Here is a 15684-nt window from a genome sequence, read left to right as displayed (position 1 = left end):
TTGATACTATTCAAAGGTTGGATCGTCAACGGATGGACATGTATGCTTGAAGACCCTCTTTGACTTTCACGTCTTTTAGGCAAACGCCCCTTTTACGAGGAGCTTTTGATCCATTAGGTTGTCAAGATCTAGCCTTCTTTCGCTTGCGTGGATGATTGAGCCCATGACTGCATGGCAGGATCACTTCTATTACGACTTGTCAATCCCTGGCGCTCTTACCAACCGTCGGCGTCCCAAAACGAACACATCTCTTGCCATATGAGGAGATGAGGATCACCTTGCAAGATGTCTCAATGTGCACTGACTTACCCACAGTAGGGGAAGCCATCGCAGGATAATATGTACCTGATGGCTGGCACACATACATTGTTGTCCATTTCAGGAGGGTTGTACTACCAACATACCAAAACTACAAGGATCCTAAAAAAACAACCATGAATCCATTTTGAAGTGGCTTCTTCAGTTTAAGGTATAAGGATATTTTCCAAATACCGTCAAATTTTTCCTGTCCAATTATTCATGTGGGTTATATTTTCTGTGGAATGTATGTTATGTTATTTTTGTGGAAGGTGGGCATCATGAACCATAATGTGGACGAAGCAAATGATGAACTGTTTAGTCGTTAGTTGCATGTGTTCATCCTAGTTTTATTTGGCTTGGTGATGTTCGCCAACTCCCATGGCAACATCGTGGACAAGCACATGATCTGCATAGCCAGGATGATCACTGATGTCGACCTAGGGATGCCTCAACTCATCTTTATCTCTACGGTGCTTTGCTCAAGGTACCATGAACTGACCAAGGCCTGCACCATGACAAGCAAATCCTTACGATTTGTGAGTTCCCTCTTCTCGTTCAGGTATGGTCATACAAACACTTCACTATCGACGGGCCGTCGATCGTGGGCGGCTATATGGCGATGAGTTGTACGACGTAGATGAGGTGGACGGTCCCACGATTGGCTCCATCTAATGTTGCCGCTAGGTATGATGTGACCATTACGACATCCACCTATTGGTTTGGTACTTTTATCTTTCTTTTCTGCATTTCCTTATGTTCTCCTACCCTTCAGCCATGTTGGAAGGGGCACAACGCCCGTAGTAGCTACCGGCTATTCAAGAGTGAATTTGACTACCTAGCTATTGGTGATGTCACTTGCACACCATACACACATGCGAGACTAGATGTTCTACACCACGATGGGCCTCTCCAGCCTCTGCGTGCAGGATAAAGAATATTGGTTGACCATAAAAAAACTGGTTTTCAAGCACATCACCATTCCCCTTAATCTTCACCCTGTCTGCAATCTTTGGCCATTTGGTCTTGAGGTGTGAGCATGTCCTCTAGCCGCCACCTTGATACGTCTCCAATGTATCTATAATTTTTTATTGTTCCATGCTATTATATTACCCCTTTTGGATGTTTATGGGCTTTATTTTACACATTTATATCATTTTTGGGACTAACCTACTAACCGGAGGCCCAGCCCGTATTGCTGTTTTTTTGCCTAGTTCAGTATCTCGAAGAAAAGGAATATCAAACGGAGTCCAAACGTAATGGAACCTTCGGAGGCGTGATTTTTGGAACGAACGTGATCCAGAGGACTTGGAGTGCAAGTCAAGAAGCAGCCGAGGCGGTCATGAGATAGGAGGGCACCCCCCCCCATAGGGTGCGCCCCCCTGTCTCGTGGGCCCCTCGGGCGTCCACCGACGTACTTCTCCCTCCTATATAAGCCTACGTACCCCAAAAACATCCAGGGAGCACCCGAAACACAATTTCCACCACCGTAACTTCCTGTATCCGCGAGATCCCATCTTGGAGCCTTCGTCGGCGCTCTGCCGGAGGGGGAATCAGCCACGAAGGGCTTCTACATCAACACTATAGCCCTTCCGATGAGTTGTGAGTAGTTTACCACAGACCTACGGGTCCATAATTATTATCTAGATGGCTTCTTCTCTCTTTTTGGATCTCAATACAATGTTCTCCCCCTCTCTTGTGGAGATCTATTTGATGTAATCTCTTTTTGCGGTGTGTTTGTCGAGATCCGATGAATTGTGGATTTATGATCAAGTTTATCTATGAATAATATTTCAATCTTCTCTGAATTCTTTTATGTATGATTGAATTATCTTTGCAAGTCTCTTCAAATTATCAGTTTGGTTTGGCCTACTAGATTGATCTTTCTTGCCATGGGAGAAGTGCTTAGCTTTGGGTTCAATCTTGTGGTGTCCTTACCCAGTGACAGAAAGGGTTGCAAGGCACGTATTGTATTGTTGCCATCGAGGATAAAAACATGGGGTTTACATCATATTGCATGAGTTTATCCCTCTACATCATGTCATCTTGCTTAAGGCGTTACTCTGTTCTTTGTGAACTTAATACTCTAGATGCAGGCAGGAGTCGGTCGATGTGTGGAGTAATAGTAGTAGATGCAGGCAGGAGTCGGTCTACTTGGTGTGGACGTGATGCCTATATACATGATCATGCCTAGATAATCTCATAATTATTCGCTTTTATATCAATTGCTTGATAGTAATTTGTTCACCCACCGTAATACTTATGCTATCTTGAGAGAAGCCTCTAGTGAAACCTATGGCCCTCGGGTCTATCTCCTATCATATTTGCTTCCAATCTACTTTTATTTGCATCTTTACTTTTTGCATCTATAATACAAAATACTAAAAATATATTTATCTTATCATACTATCTCTATCAGATCTCACTTTCGCAAGTGGCCGTGAAGGGATTGACAATCCCTTTATCGTGTTGGTTGCGAGTTCTTGGTTTGTTTGTGTAGGTGTGTGGGACTTTTGAGGAGCCTCCTACTGGATTGATACCTTGGTTCTCAAAAACTGAGGGAAATACTTACGCTACTCTGCTGCATCACCCTTTCATCTTCAAGGAAAACCAACGCAAGCTCAAGACATAGCAAGAAGGATTTCTGGCGCCGTTGCCGGGGAGGTCTTCGCTCAAGTCAAGACATACCAAGTACCCATCACAAACCTATCTCTCTCGCATTTACATTAATTGGCATTTGCCTCTCGTTTTCCTCTCCCCACTTCACCCTTGCCGTTTTATTCACCCTATCTTTCCCAATCTCCTCCTCTCTTTTTTGCTTGCTTCCTTCTTCCTCGCTTTTGTTTGTCGTTATGTCTGGAATTGGGGAGATTATCATCGATATGGACAATAATGATAACATGGAAAATTCTGAGGCTCCGGCCGAAGAACCCCCTATCTTGCATACTAAAAAGTTTCGAATCGGTAGTGGTAACATTATTGGAAAAAGTGTTATTCAAGATTTCTTTACTTGTGCCGGTGCTTTACCTTCCATGGGTGGTTCTATTCTTCATAAAACTATTAGTCTTGCGGATGCCATTGCTATGCTTATAGTTGAACTTGAAAGACAATTTATGCATATGCATCCTTGCATACAAAGAATTTACCTAGAATTTTCTAATATTGAGCATTCTTCTGTTAAGCGCGCTTTTACTATGTTTTTGGCTCATGAGTTTAGATTTATCATAAGAGAGGCCAAAGAAATCTTTGCGCACTATAGGGTGGATGCCGGTCGTCCTCCCATAGAGGCGATCCTCTATGATCAAGAGGAATTTAGGCGCTTTCAATCTTCGGACTATGTTGCTTTCAATGAAAATCTTAGAAAAAAGGTTCCTACCAATGTTCTTGTTGATAGAATTTCCGAACTTAATAATGAATTTGCTCTTCGAAATAATGAGCTCGAATACTCTCTTGAGTATAGGCTCACAAAATTTTGCCAAAAGAATGCTTATATTGATGAATTAGTTGTGCATTCTGAAGGGCCAAAGGAGGAGCCCGTTCCTCCTATGATTGATCTTGGGGACTTTTGTCCCGCCAAATTTAGCCCTTTTGATTACTTTTGCTTGCCTCAAAGAAAACTTGCTGCTGAACATAGAGAATATGAGATGAGTTTTCAAGATCTATCTTATTATTATGGCACTAGTTAGGTCTATCTTCGCTTTTATGCCTAGCTAGGGGCGTTAAACGATAGCGCTAGTTGGGAGGCAACCCAATTTTGTTTGTGTTTTTTGTTTTTGTTCCTTTTTAGTAATAAATTTTGCATCTACTTTATGTTTAGATGTGTTTTTATCTTTTAATTAGTGTTTGTGCCAAGTAGAACCTATAGGATAAACTATGATGATAGTTGATTTAATTCTGCTGGAAAACAGAAACTTTGCGCTCACGAAAAAAATTCAACAAATCACAGAAACGTGAGTTTGCATTGATTCTTTTTGATGATGATCAATAAACAAATTTTCAAGTACTTCCTATTTTGGTAGGATTTTTAGAGTTCCAGAAGTTTGCGTTAGTTACAGATTGCTACAGACTGTTCTGTTTTTGACAGATTCTGTTTTTCGTGTGTTGTTTGCTTATTTTGATGCATCTATGGCTAGTAAAATAGTTTATAAACCATAGAGAAGTTGTAATACAGTAGGTTTAACACCAAAATAAATAAAGAATGAGTTCATTACAGTACCTTATGTGGTGGTTTTGTTTTCTTTTACTAACGGAGCTTATAAGATTTCCTGTTGAGTTTTGTGTTGTGAAGTTTTCAAGTTTTGGGTAAAGCTTTTATGGACTATGGAATAAGGAGTGGCAAGAGCCTAAGCTTGGGGATGCCCATGGCACCCCAAGATATTCAAGGATATCCAAAAGCCTGAGCTTGGGGATGCCCCGGGAAGGCATCCCCTCTTTCGTCTTCGTTCATTGGTAACTTTACTTGGAGCTATATTTTCATTCGCCACATGATATGTGTTTTGCTTGGAGCGTCGTGTATTATATTAGTCTTTGCTTTTTAGTTTAACACAATCATCCTTAATGTACACACCTTTTGGGAGAAGCCTATTTGATTAGAATTTATTAGAATTTTCTATGTGCTTCACTTATATCTTTTGAGCTTGATAGTTTTTGCTCTAGTGCTTCACTTATATCTTTTAGAGCACGGCGGTGGCTTGATTTTATAGAAATTGCTAGTCTCTCATGCTTCACTTATATTATTTTTAGAGTCTTCTAGAACAGCATGCTATTTGCTTTGGTTACAAATTTGGTCCTAGAATGATGAGCATCCAAGTTGGGTATAATAAAAACTATCATAGAAATTGAATTGGATGCTATGATCAATTTGTTGCTTGATAACTGTTTTGAGATATAAAGGTAGTAAAGTTAGGGTCATGCTAGTGGATAATTATGAAATTGAGAAATACTTTTGTTGAAGTTGGCAAGTCCCGTAGCATTCACGTATAGTAAAAGTTGTGTGACAAATTTGTTGCATGAGGTGCTCTTTTGATTGTCTTCCTTATGAGTGGCAGTCGGGGACAAGCGATGGTCTTTTCCTACCAATCTATCCCTCTTGGGGCATGCGTAGTAGTACTTTGCTTCGAGGGCTAAGTAAACTTTTGCAATAAGTATATGAGTTCTTTATGACTAATGTGAGTCCATGGATATACGCACACTCATCCGTCCACTTTGCTAGCTTTTCTTATTACCGTGCAACTCTCGCCGGTATTGAACCCATTATTTACCTTCCTCAAAACAGCCACCATACCTACCTATTATGGCATTTTCGTAGCCATCCCGAGATATATTGCCATGCAACTTTCCACCGTTCCGTTTATTATGACACGTTTCATCATTGTCATATTGCTTTTTGCATGATCATGTAGTTGACATCGTATTTGTGGCAAGGCCACCTTCATAATTTTCATACATGTCGCTCCTGATTCATTGCATATCCCGGTACACCGTCGGAGGCATTCATATAGAATCATATCTTGTTCTAGCTTTGAGTTGTAATTCTTGAGTTGTAAATCCATAAAAGTGTGATGATCTTCATTATTAGAGCATTGTCTCAGTGAGGAAAGGATGATGAAGACTATGATTCCCCCACAAGTCGGGATGAGACTTCGGACTTTACAAGAAAAAAAAAGAAAAAAAAGAGAAAGGCCAAAAAAAAGAAGCCAAAGAAAAAAAAGAAAAAAAAGAAAAAAAAAGAGAAAAAGGAAAAATAAAATGAGAGAAAAAGAGAGAAGGGACAATGCTACTATCTCTTTTTCCACACTTGTGCTTCAAAGTAGCACCATGATCTTCATGATAGAGAGTCTCCTATGTTGTCACTTTCATATACTAGTGGGATTTTTTTTCATTATAAAACTTGGCTTGTATATTCCAATGATGGGCTTCCTCAAAATGCCCTAGGTATTCGTGAGCAAGCAAGTTGGATGCACACTCACTTAGTTTCTTTTTGTTGAGCTTTCATATATTTATAGCTCTAGTGCATTCGTTGCATGGCAATCCCTACTCACTCACATTGATATCTATTGATGGGCATCTCCATAGCCCATTGATACGCCTAGTTGATGTGAGATTATCTTCTCCCCCTTTTTGTCCTTACAACCACTACCATTTACCACCATAGTGCTACGTCCATGGCTTGCGCTCATGTATTGCGTAAGAGTTGAAAAAGCTGAAGCGCGTTAAAAAAGTATGAACCAATTGCTCGGCTCGTCATCGGGGTTGTACATGATGGGAGTATTTTGTGTAATGGAGATGAAGCATGGCCTAACTATATGATTTTGTAGGGATAAGCTTTCTTTGGCTATGCTATTTTGATAGGACGTGATTATTTGTTAGTATGCTTCGAAATATTATTATTTTTATGTTTTATAAGCTTTTATCTTGAATCATTTGGATCTAAACATTCATGCCACATTAAAGAAAATTACATTGAGAATTATGCTAGGTAGCATTCCACATCAAAAATTCTTTTTTTTATCATTTACCTACTCGAGGACGAGCAGGAATTAAGCTAGGGGATGCTTGATACGTCTCCAACGTATCTATAATTTTTTATTATTCCATGCTATTATATTACCCCTTTTGGATGTTTATGAGCTTTATTTTATACATTTATATCATTTTTGGGACTAACCTACTAACCGGAGGCCCAGCTCGTATTGCTGTTTTTTTGCCTATTTCAGTATTTTGAAGAAAAGGAGTATCACACGGAGTCCAAACGGAATGAAACCTTCGGAGGCGTGATTTTTGGAACGAACGTGATCCAGAGGACTTGGAGTGCAAGTCAAGAAGCACCCGAGGCGGTCACGAGATAGGAGGGCGCCCCCCTCCCATAGGGCGTGCCCCCCTGTCTTGTGGGCCCCTCGGGCATCCACCGACGTACTTCTCCCTCCTATATAAGCCTACGTACCCTGAAAACATCCAGGGAGCACCCGAAACACAATTTCCACTGCTGTAACTTCCTGTATCCGCGAGATCCCATCTTGGAGCCTTCGCCGGCGCTCCGCCGGAGGGGGAATCGACCACGGAGGGCTTCTACATCAACACTATAGCCCTTCCGATGAGTTGTGAGTAGTTTACCACAGACCAACGGGTCCATAGTTATTAGCTAGATGGCTTCTTCTCTCTTTTTGGATCTCAATACAATGTTCTCCCCCTCTCTTGTGGAGATCTATTCGATGTAATCTCTTTTTGCGGTGTGTTTGTTGAGATATGATGAATTGTGGGTTTATGATCAAGTTTATCTATGAATAATATTTGAATCTTCTTTGAATTCTTTTATGTATGATTGAGTTATCTTTGCAAGTCTCTTCGAATTATCAGTTTGGTTTGGCCTACTAGATTGATCTTTCTTGCCATGGGAGAAGTGCTTAGCTTTGGGTTCAATCTTGCGGTGTCCTTACCCAGTGACAAAAAGGGTTGTAAGGCACGTATTGTATTGTTGACATCGAGGATAAAAGGATGGGGTTTACATCATATTGCATGAGTTTATCCCTCTACATCATGTCATCTTGCTTAAGGCGTTACTCTGTTCTTTGTGAACTTAATACTCTAGATGCAGGCAGGAGTCGGTCGATGTGTGGAGTAATAATAATAGATGCAGGCAGGAGTCGGTCTACTTGTTGCGGACGTGATGCCTATATACATGATCATGCCTAGATAATCTCATAATTATTCGCTTTTCTATCAATTGCTCGACAGTAATTTGTTCACCCACCGTAATACTTATGCTATCTCGAGAGAAGCCTCTAGTGAAACCTATGGCCCCGGGGTCTATCTCCTATCATATTTGCTTCCAATCTACTTTTATTTGCATCTTTACTTTTTGCATCTATAATATAAAATATCAAAAATATATTTATATCATACTATCTCTATCAGATCTCACTTTCGCAAGTGGCCGTGAAGGGATTGACAGCCCCTTTATTACTTTGCTTGTGAGTTATTGGTTTGTTTGTGTAGGTGCGTGCGACTTTTGAGGAGCCTCCTACTGGATTGATACATTGGTTCTCAAAAACTGAGGAAAATACTTACGCTACTCTACTGCATCACCCTTTTCTCTTCAAGGAAAACCAATGCAAGCTCAAGACGTAGCACACCTCGGTCTGCCTGCAAAGGTAGGGTGTTGCCAAATTTATTGGCTATCTTCAAATCTTGATTGGAGTCAATTAAGGGAAGAAGTTCACTAAATCTTGTTGTGGTGAGTTCACTTCTTTTAAGTTGGTCTGTGGCATAGCTTACTTTCTCCAATCAAGTGGTGGCAAAGGACCGATACAAATAAATATGCAACCAATGAAGAACCATCGACCAAAGCACGTACAACCTATTACAAGATAAAGGGACACTTTACTAATTCCACAATTATTTTTCATTGTGTATCAAAGAGAGAACACTTTCGAGCATACTAAAATTATACAAAACCACCACTAGAACCAACAGTGGCACCATCCATCTCATCAGCTCCGTACAACTCATTGCCATCTATGGGCTTCCTTTGACCTAGTGAATACAACACCACCACTAGAGCCAACAGTGGCACCGTCCACCTCGTCGGCTTCGTACAACTCATTGCCATCTATGGGTTGCCTTCGACCTAGTGATGTGTTCGTATGACCATGCCTGCACGAGAAGAGAGCACCCACAAATCTTCAAGGATTTACCAATCCTGCTGCAAGCCTTGCTTAGTTCACGATACATCGAGAAAAGCACTACAGAGCGAGAGCTAAGCTGGGCAGCTTTGGTCGGCATCCACTATCGTTCCGTCTATGTAGATCATGTGCTTGTCCATGGAGTCACCATGGGAGTTGGCGGACATCACCCAGCCGAATAAAAGCAGAATGAATGCCTCCAACTGACGACTAACAAGTTCATTAGTTGCTTCATCCACATTACGATTCATGCTACCCACCAGCCTAAAAAATAACATAACATACATTGCATATAAAATATAATCGTCGACACAAATAAAATTGGTCACAGAAAAGCTAACATGATTTTAAAATTATCATTATACCTTCAACCAACGAAGCCACTTCAACATGAGTCCATGGCTATTTTTCTTAGGATCCTCGTTGATTCGGTATGTTGGCGGTACGACCCTCCTCAAATAGTCAACAAGGTCTGAGTGCCAGTCATCAGGTGCATCTTGCAGCATGATGGCTTCCCTTGCTATGGGTAAGCCAGTGGTCATGGAGACGTCTTGCAAAATGATTGTCATCTCCCTACATGGCAGGTGATACATTTTCATGTCAAGACGCCATCGGTTGACAAGAGCGACAGTGATATATGAGTCATAATTGAAATGCTTCGATCAAGCAATCGTGAGCTCTTTCATCCATGCCAGTGGAAGAAGGGCAACTCTTGACAACATGATTGATAAAAAGTTTCTTGTAAAAAAGATGGTTGCCAAAAAGTGTGAGTCCTAAATGTCACTAATTCCCACGCATGCAGTGATGGCGCCTGTCAATCCCATGGTCTACTATCTCTTATTGTCCCTTAGAAGTAGCTCTATGGGTATTGCCCTCAAACACTAGCATTATTTTAGCAACCACTGTCATTCTTAAGAACAAGAAGATTATCAATCATAATATACAAACTATTCTTATTTGAAGAGTTTTATCAACCACAATATAGTACATAGGGCTTCAATTAAGTACGCATTATTTTGATGAAATACAACACATTTGTATAGTACAAAATCATGTTCGATTAGTCCTATTTTTGAACCACAACAAGAAATTGACAACCTTTTGTTGTAGAAATCACTAGCGGCACAAGTAGCAATATTTTATTCAGAGAAATTTACCCACTTGATTAGGAAATATTGCAGGTAAAAGTAATTTGGTTCCATATTGATCTTCTTATTCTCAACATTCCATTCTATTGTGGCAAGTATCCGAGTTAAACAAACTACAGATTAGCAACTAGACAAGATTTGCTACACTACAACAAACTCATGTTCCACTTTGTAGGGCCTGTAATGAATCAAATCGATAAGAAGAAACTAAGGGTCGGTTCGGTGACCATTTGACCAACGGGCAACGACTGGTGGAAAAATGTCATCGACAAAAAAATCAGTAACAGATCAGGCATGGTGGAAGCTCACCTTCATTGTCTGGGTGCCCGCTTGACTTGTTTGTAGCAGCGATAGCGTGGTCCTGCTTCTCCAGGAGTTTGAAGTCTTCGTTCATTGCGACTCTAGGTTAGTGGTTTGGAATGGGAACCGATTGCTTCCAACTGTGGAGATTAGAAAGGATTTGTGGAGGGAATTGTTGGACTGAAACCTTGGAAGTTGTACTGGATGGAGAAAAAGTCATATGGATCTGCTACCCAAGGTGGGGGGTTGATTGATTGTAGCCGTTGTAGTGGAGCAGATGGAGAACGCGGGGAGAGTAAAAGTAATGAGAAAAAACTAGATTTCGCCTCTTTGTTTGACGATACGACTGCAAAGTTGACAGTTCAAAAGGCGGGCAATAAATTGCCACCTAAATCATTGTGATGCGGTAGCGAGCCTTCTGTACTCTATTTGCTCCCATAATATGCTACATTGGTGCACATGTACGTACCTCAGAGAGAGTTGGGAACACTCATTTACGCACCACAACTATTTAGGTGGTGATTTTTCTTACTTGCCTTTTGAACAGACGACTTTCCGACAGTATCGTCAAACAAGGAGGCAAAATTCTAATTTTCCCCATTACTTTACTTGCTTCGCATCCACCATCTGCTCCACTGCAATAGATAGTTGCAATATATCAACCTCCTCAAATAGCGTATCTCAAGCCATTGCTTCACGATCCCGTACCTCTTTCAAGGTTCTAATCAACTGATTCCCCATCCAAACAATATTCCAATCTCCATAGTCGGAAGCAGCCGATTCTCCTTCAATACCCCTAACCTAGAGCCGCCATGGACGACGACTTGAAACTGTAGGAGTAGGACCACGTTGTTGTCGTCGCAGATGAGTTGAGTGGGCACCAGGATATGAAGGTGAGCTTACACCCCCACATTGACCTGTTACTCGTTTTTATACATATATACTACTATTTCGAGAGTCCCTTCGATGATGTTTTTACACTGGTTAACACTCGTTGGTCGAGCGATCCTATACCGGTTCTAAGTTGTTTCTTTTCGATTCAATTCAATCCAGGCTGCATAAAGGGGAACATGAGTTAGTTGTGGTATAGAAAATCTTATTTGGTTTCCAATCTGCAGTTTGCTGAATTCCGATACTTTGCCACAATAGAATGAAATATTGAGAATGAGAATATTACTATGGAATCAAAATTACATTTGCCTGTAATTATTTTTGAGCAAGCGGGTAAATTATCTCTAGATAAAATACTGCTAGCTGTGCCGCTAGTGCTTAAAAGTTATCTTTTCCTTGTTGTGTTACCAAAACAGGACTAATCATACATGATTTGGTACTATCTATATGTGTATTGTAGTTCACCAAATAGTACATGATTATATCGAAGCCTTATGTACTATATTGTGGTTGATAGAACTCGTTAATTAAGAATAGTTTGTATATTATGGTTGATAATCTTGTAACTCTACCATTTGCATTCTTATTCATAAGAACAATTGTGGTTGCTTAAATAAAAGAATGATACTGTGTAATGACAATAACCGGAGAGCTACTTAACATTGGGCAGTATGAGCTACTGGACCATGAGAATGAAACGAACCAATGTTGCAGGCGTGAGAATTTAGACACATTTAGGATCCACACCAAGATGGGAACATGGAGGTTGGGTCATTGATGTATGGACAGGTACACCTAAAGGCATTCTTTAGCTTACACAGCGGTTTTGGCAACCACCCCTTTTACAAGAAAATTTTCATCAATCAGGTTGTCAAGAGTTGGCCTTCTTCCACTAGCATTGTTGATTCAGCCCTTGGCCGCTTGGTTGGATCACTTCAATTATAATTCATTGATCTCCGCTGGTGTTGCTGAATGCTGGGTTCTTGAGATGAACACGTTTCACCTACCATGCTGGAGATGACGATCACCTTGCAAGACGTCTCAATGCTCACTGGCTTACCCATAGTAGCAGAAGACCTCATGCTATAAGATGCACTTGATGACTAGCACACATATCTTGATGATCATTTCAGGAGGGTCGTACCCGCCAACATACCAAAACTATGAGGATCCCAAGAAAAACATCAGTGTACCCACGCTGAAGTGTCTTCGTCAATTTTGTGTGGAATGTATGTTATGTTATTTTTGTGGTATAGATGGGCATCATGAAACATAATGTGAATGTAGCAAGCGATGAACTTGTTAGTCGTTAGTTGGAGGTGTTCATCCTATTTTTATTTCGCTAGGAAATGTGCCTCAGCTCCCGTGGCGACACCATGGACAAGCTCTTGATCTGCGTAGCCAGGATGATCATCAATGTCGAGTCGAAGATGCCTTAGCCTAGCTTTGGCACTGCGGTGCTTTGCTCGATGTACCATGAATCGAGCAAGGCCTGCACCATGATATGTAAATCCTCACGATTTGTGAGTGCCCTCTTCTCGTACATGTATGTCTGTGCAAATACTTAACCGTCGGTAGGCCGTAAGTCAAGGGCGGCTCATATGGCGGTGAGTTGTATGGCACGGACGAGGTGGATGGTTCCACTATTGGCTCCATCTAATGTTGTCGTCAAGTATGTTGTGACCATCATGGTATCCACGACTTTCTTCATCGGCGATGGTTGCTACTCTGGTGCGCTGGTCCTATGGGGCCTTAGCAGGACGACTTCTCGACTGTCTACTACAACAAGATTTGCCTGACTCCGGTGAGGGAGGGGCGAGGATGGCGGCGCGCCTTTGGCTCGCTCCAGTGCCCGTAGTTGTCGCTAGGTGGTCCACGGACATGGTTGTAATTTTTATTACCTCTGTTGTTCTTTGTACTACCATGATTGAAGATGAATAGATTGGAAGTTTCTCATAAAAAGAAGAAAAAAAATAGGCCTTTTTCGGTCCTTGCACAAATTTACGTGTCGTTTTCTCTGTCTCTGTCTTGTAGTAATGTGGAAATCCTTTGAAATGCACAGACTTTTCTTGAGGCAACGTTTGAAATACACAGACGAGTCCAGCTTTCAATCGAGGACTCTGATATAAAATCAACCGTCTTTCAACTAGGCTATCATAACGGGCCCACCGGCCAGACACACTCACTCTCATTGCCCCACTACCGAGATAGACTACGACACTGGGAGCCTGTCGATCTCGAGGGTGAGATGAATTTTTCCTCCATGAAACATGGCGGACGGCACATGAAGCACACTGCCATTCACATCCTTTCTTCGAGCCACCAAGCTGGTCACCTTGGCGATCTTAATTACGTAGTTCCTTTCGCCAGTCTCCTGGTCTACAGGAGAGAACATGCACAACACAGACTTGTACCACTACCCCGCCTCCATGTTCAGATGTAAACCAACTTGACGTCTCGAACGCCTTCTTTGCCATCGCTCATCATGAGGAGAAACAAGCGCTCGCCGTGCTCAGTGGCAACAAGCAGGCGATGCCGCTCCGTGGACTGCATCTTGAGAGATAATTGACCGCCCTTGACATAGACGACAGGGGTCGCGACCCACGTGTGTGTCTCCTGGAGGTTGCTGTGTGGCTCTTGAGATGAGAATAAGTTCTTGCACCCCTCCTCGAGGCATCTGCATGGAGCGTATGGGCACATCCGCTTGTGGCCATCCCACATGCAGTAGTTGGCCATCGTATGGCAGCCCTGCCGATGATAGATGCAGTTAATCTTTGCCGCCAAGATGAAGGGGCTTATCCTGTTGTTTCGCTAGTACTCTACCTTCGTCCCGCACTTGTTCAAGTGTTCTGTGGCGCATTGGCCGCACGCATTGTGATTTTCCTGGCACTGCATCATGCCCAAAGATCACATGCCAGAGATGTCGGATAGTGCAAAACGTAAAAGCAAAAAGAAGTCGGAGATGACAATGGTACCTAATACACCGAAGGTTTGAGCGGGAGGGAACACAGGTGGCAGTGAAGCAACGTCTTTTCAACACAAACACAGACCTTGGTTTGCTTCTTGCTTGACTAGCGTGCTGCCATCAGCGGACATCGGGTCCGTCCTCGCCCTCTTTCCATTAGACATCTCCTATGCCAAGCAAATGAATAGTTGGAGGGAGATGATCGAGATCCTTGGGGATTTTGCAAATATAAGGATAGGATATATAGAGGAAGGAGATGAAGCAAGCAACACAAAATCCCAAGCGTCTTTTCTTTCTTTCTTTTTTTTGCGTGTGAGAATCCCATGCATCTATTATTATTGCTCTCGGCTTGGTCATTGGCCCGCCTATGTTCCCACATGACTGCCGATTTTTTTACCAGAAAAAAAGCAAGAGAGAATGAGGATTGACTCCGAGCACAAGGAAAGACCATCTATTCCTACTCTTTTTTTTTTGCATTGCCATCTATTCCTACTTGATGACCAAAAAGAAGAATCTATTTGGTTGTGTACGGTTTAGAGTAGTCTGAGTTCAAAAAGGGGGGTTTTTTGCTTTAAGTGCAGAAGCGCAAAGCAATGGCTTCCTCCTCCTCGTCCTCCATCGTCGTCATCAGCAACGACGATGACGCCACCTCCGACGATACAGAACACCGTTTTTGAACTCAGACTACTCTAAACCCTACACAAACAAATAGATTCTTCTTTTTGGTCATCAAGTAGGAATAGATGACAATGAAAAAAAAGTAGGAATAAATAGTCTTTCCTTGTGCTCGTAGTCAATCATCGTTCTCTCTCGTTTTTTAATCTGGCAAATCAGCAGTTATGTGGGAACACAGATGTTCCAGTGAACAAGCTGAGCAATAATAATAGACATATGGGATTCTCACCCACAAAAAGAAAAAGAAAAAAAGGACGTATGGGATTCTGTGTTGCTCGCTTCATCTCCTTCGTCTATATATCATACCCTTGTATTTGAAAAATCCCCAAGGATCTCAATCATCTTTCTCCAAGTATTCATTTGCTTGGCATAGGAGATGTCCAACAGCAAGAGGGCGAGGATGGACTCGACGTCCGCCAATGGCAGCAAGCTAGTCAAGCAAGAAGCCAACCCCCGGTCTGGGTAAACCAAGGTCTGCGTTTGTGTTGAAAAGACATTGCTTCACTGCCACATGTGTTCCCTCCCGCTCAAACCTTCGATGTATCAGGTACCATTGTCATCTCCGACTTCCTTTTGCTTTTACATATTGCCCTATCTGACATCTCTAGCATGTGATCTCTGTGCATGATGTAGTGCAAGGCAAATCACAACGTGTGCGACCAATGCGCCACAGAATGCTTGAACAAGTGCGGGACAAATGTAGAGTACAAGCGCAACGACGAGATAA

This window comes from Triticum dicoccoides, chromosome 7B, assembly GCF_002162155.2.
Source record: "Triticum dicoccoides isolate Atlit2015 ecotype Zavitan chromosome 7B, WEW_v2.0, whole genome shotgun sequence".
NCBI classification, from domain to species: Eukaryota; Viridiplantae; Streptophyta; class Magnoliopsida; order Poales; family Poaceae; genus Triticum; species Triticum dicoccoides.
The sequence above is the reverse complement of the archived record's forward strand: the minus strand, read 5'-3'. Positions refer to the sequence as shown.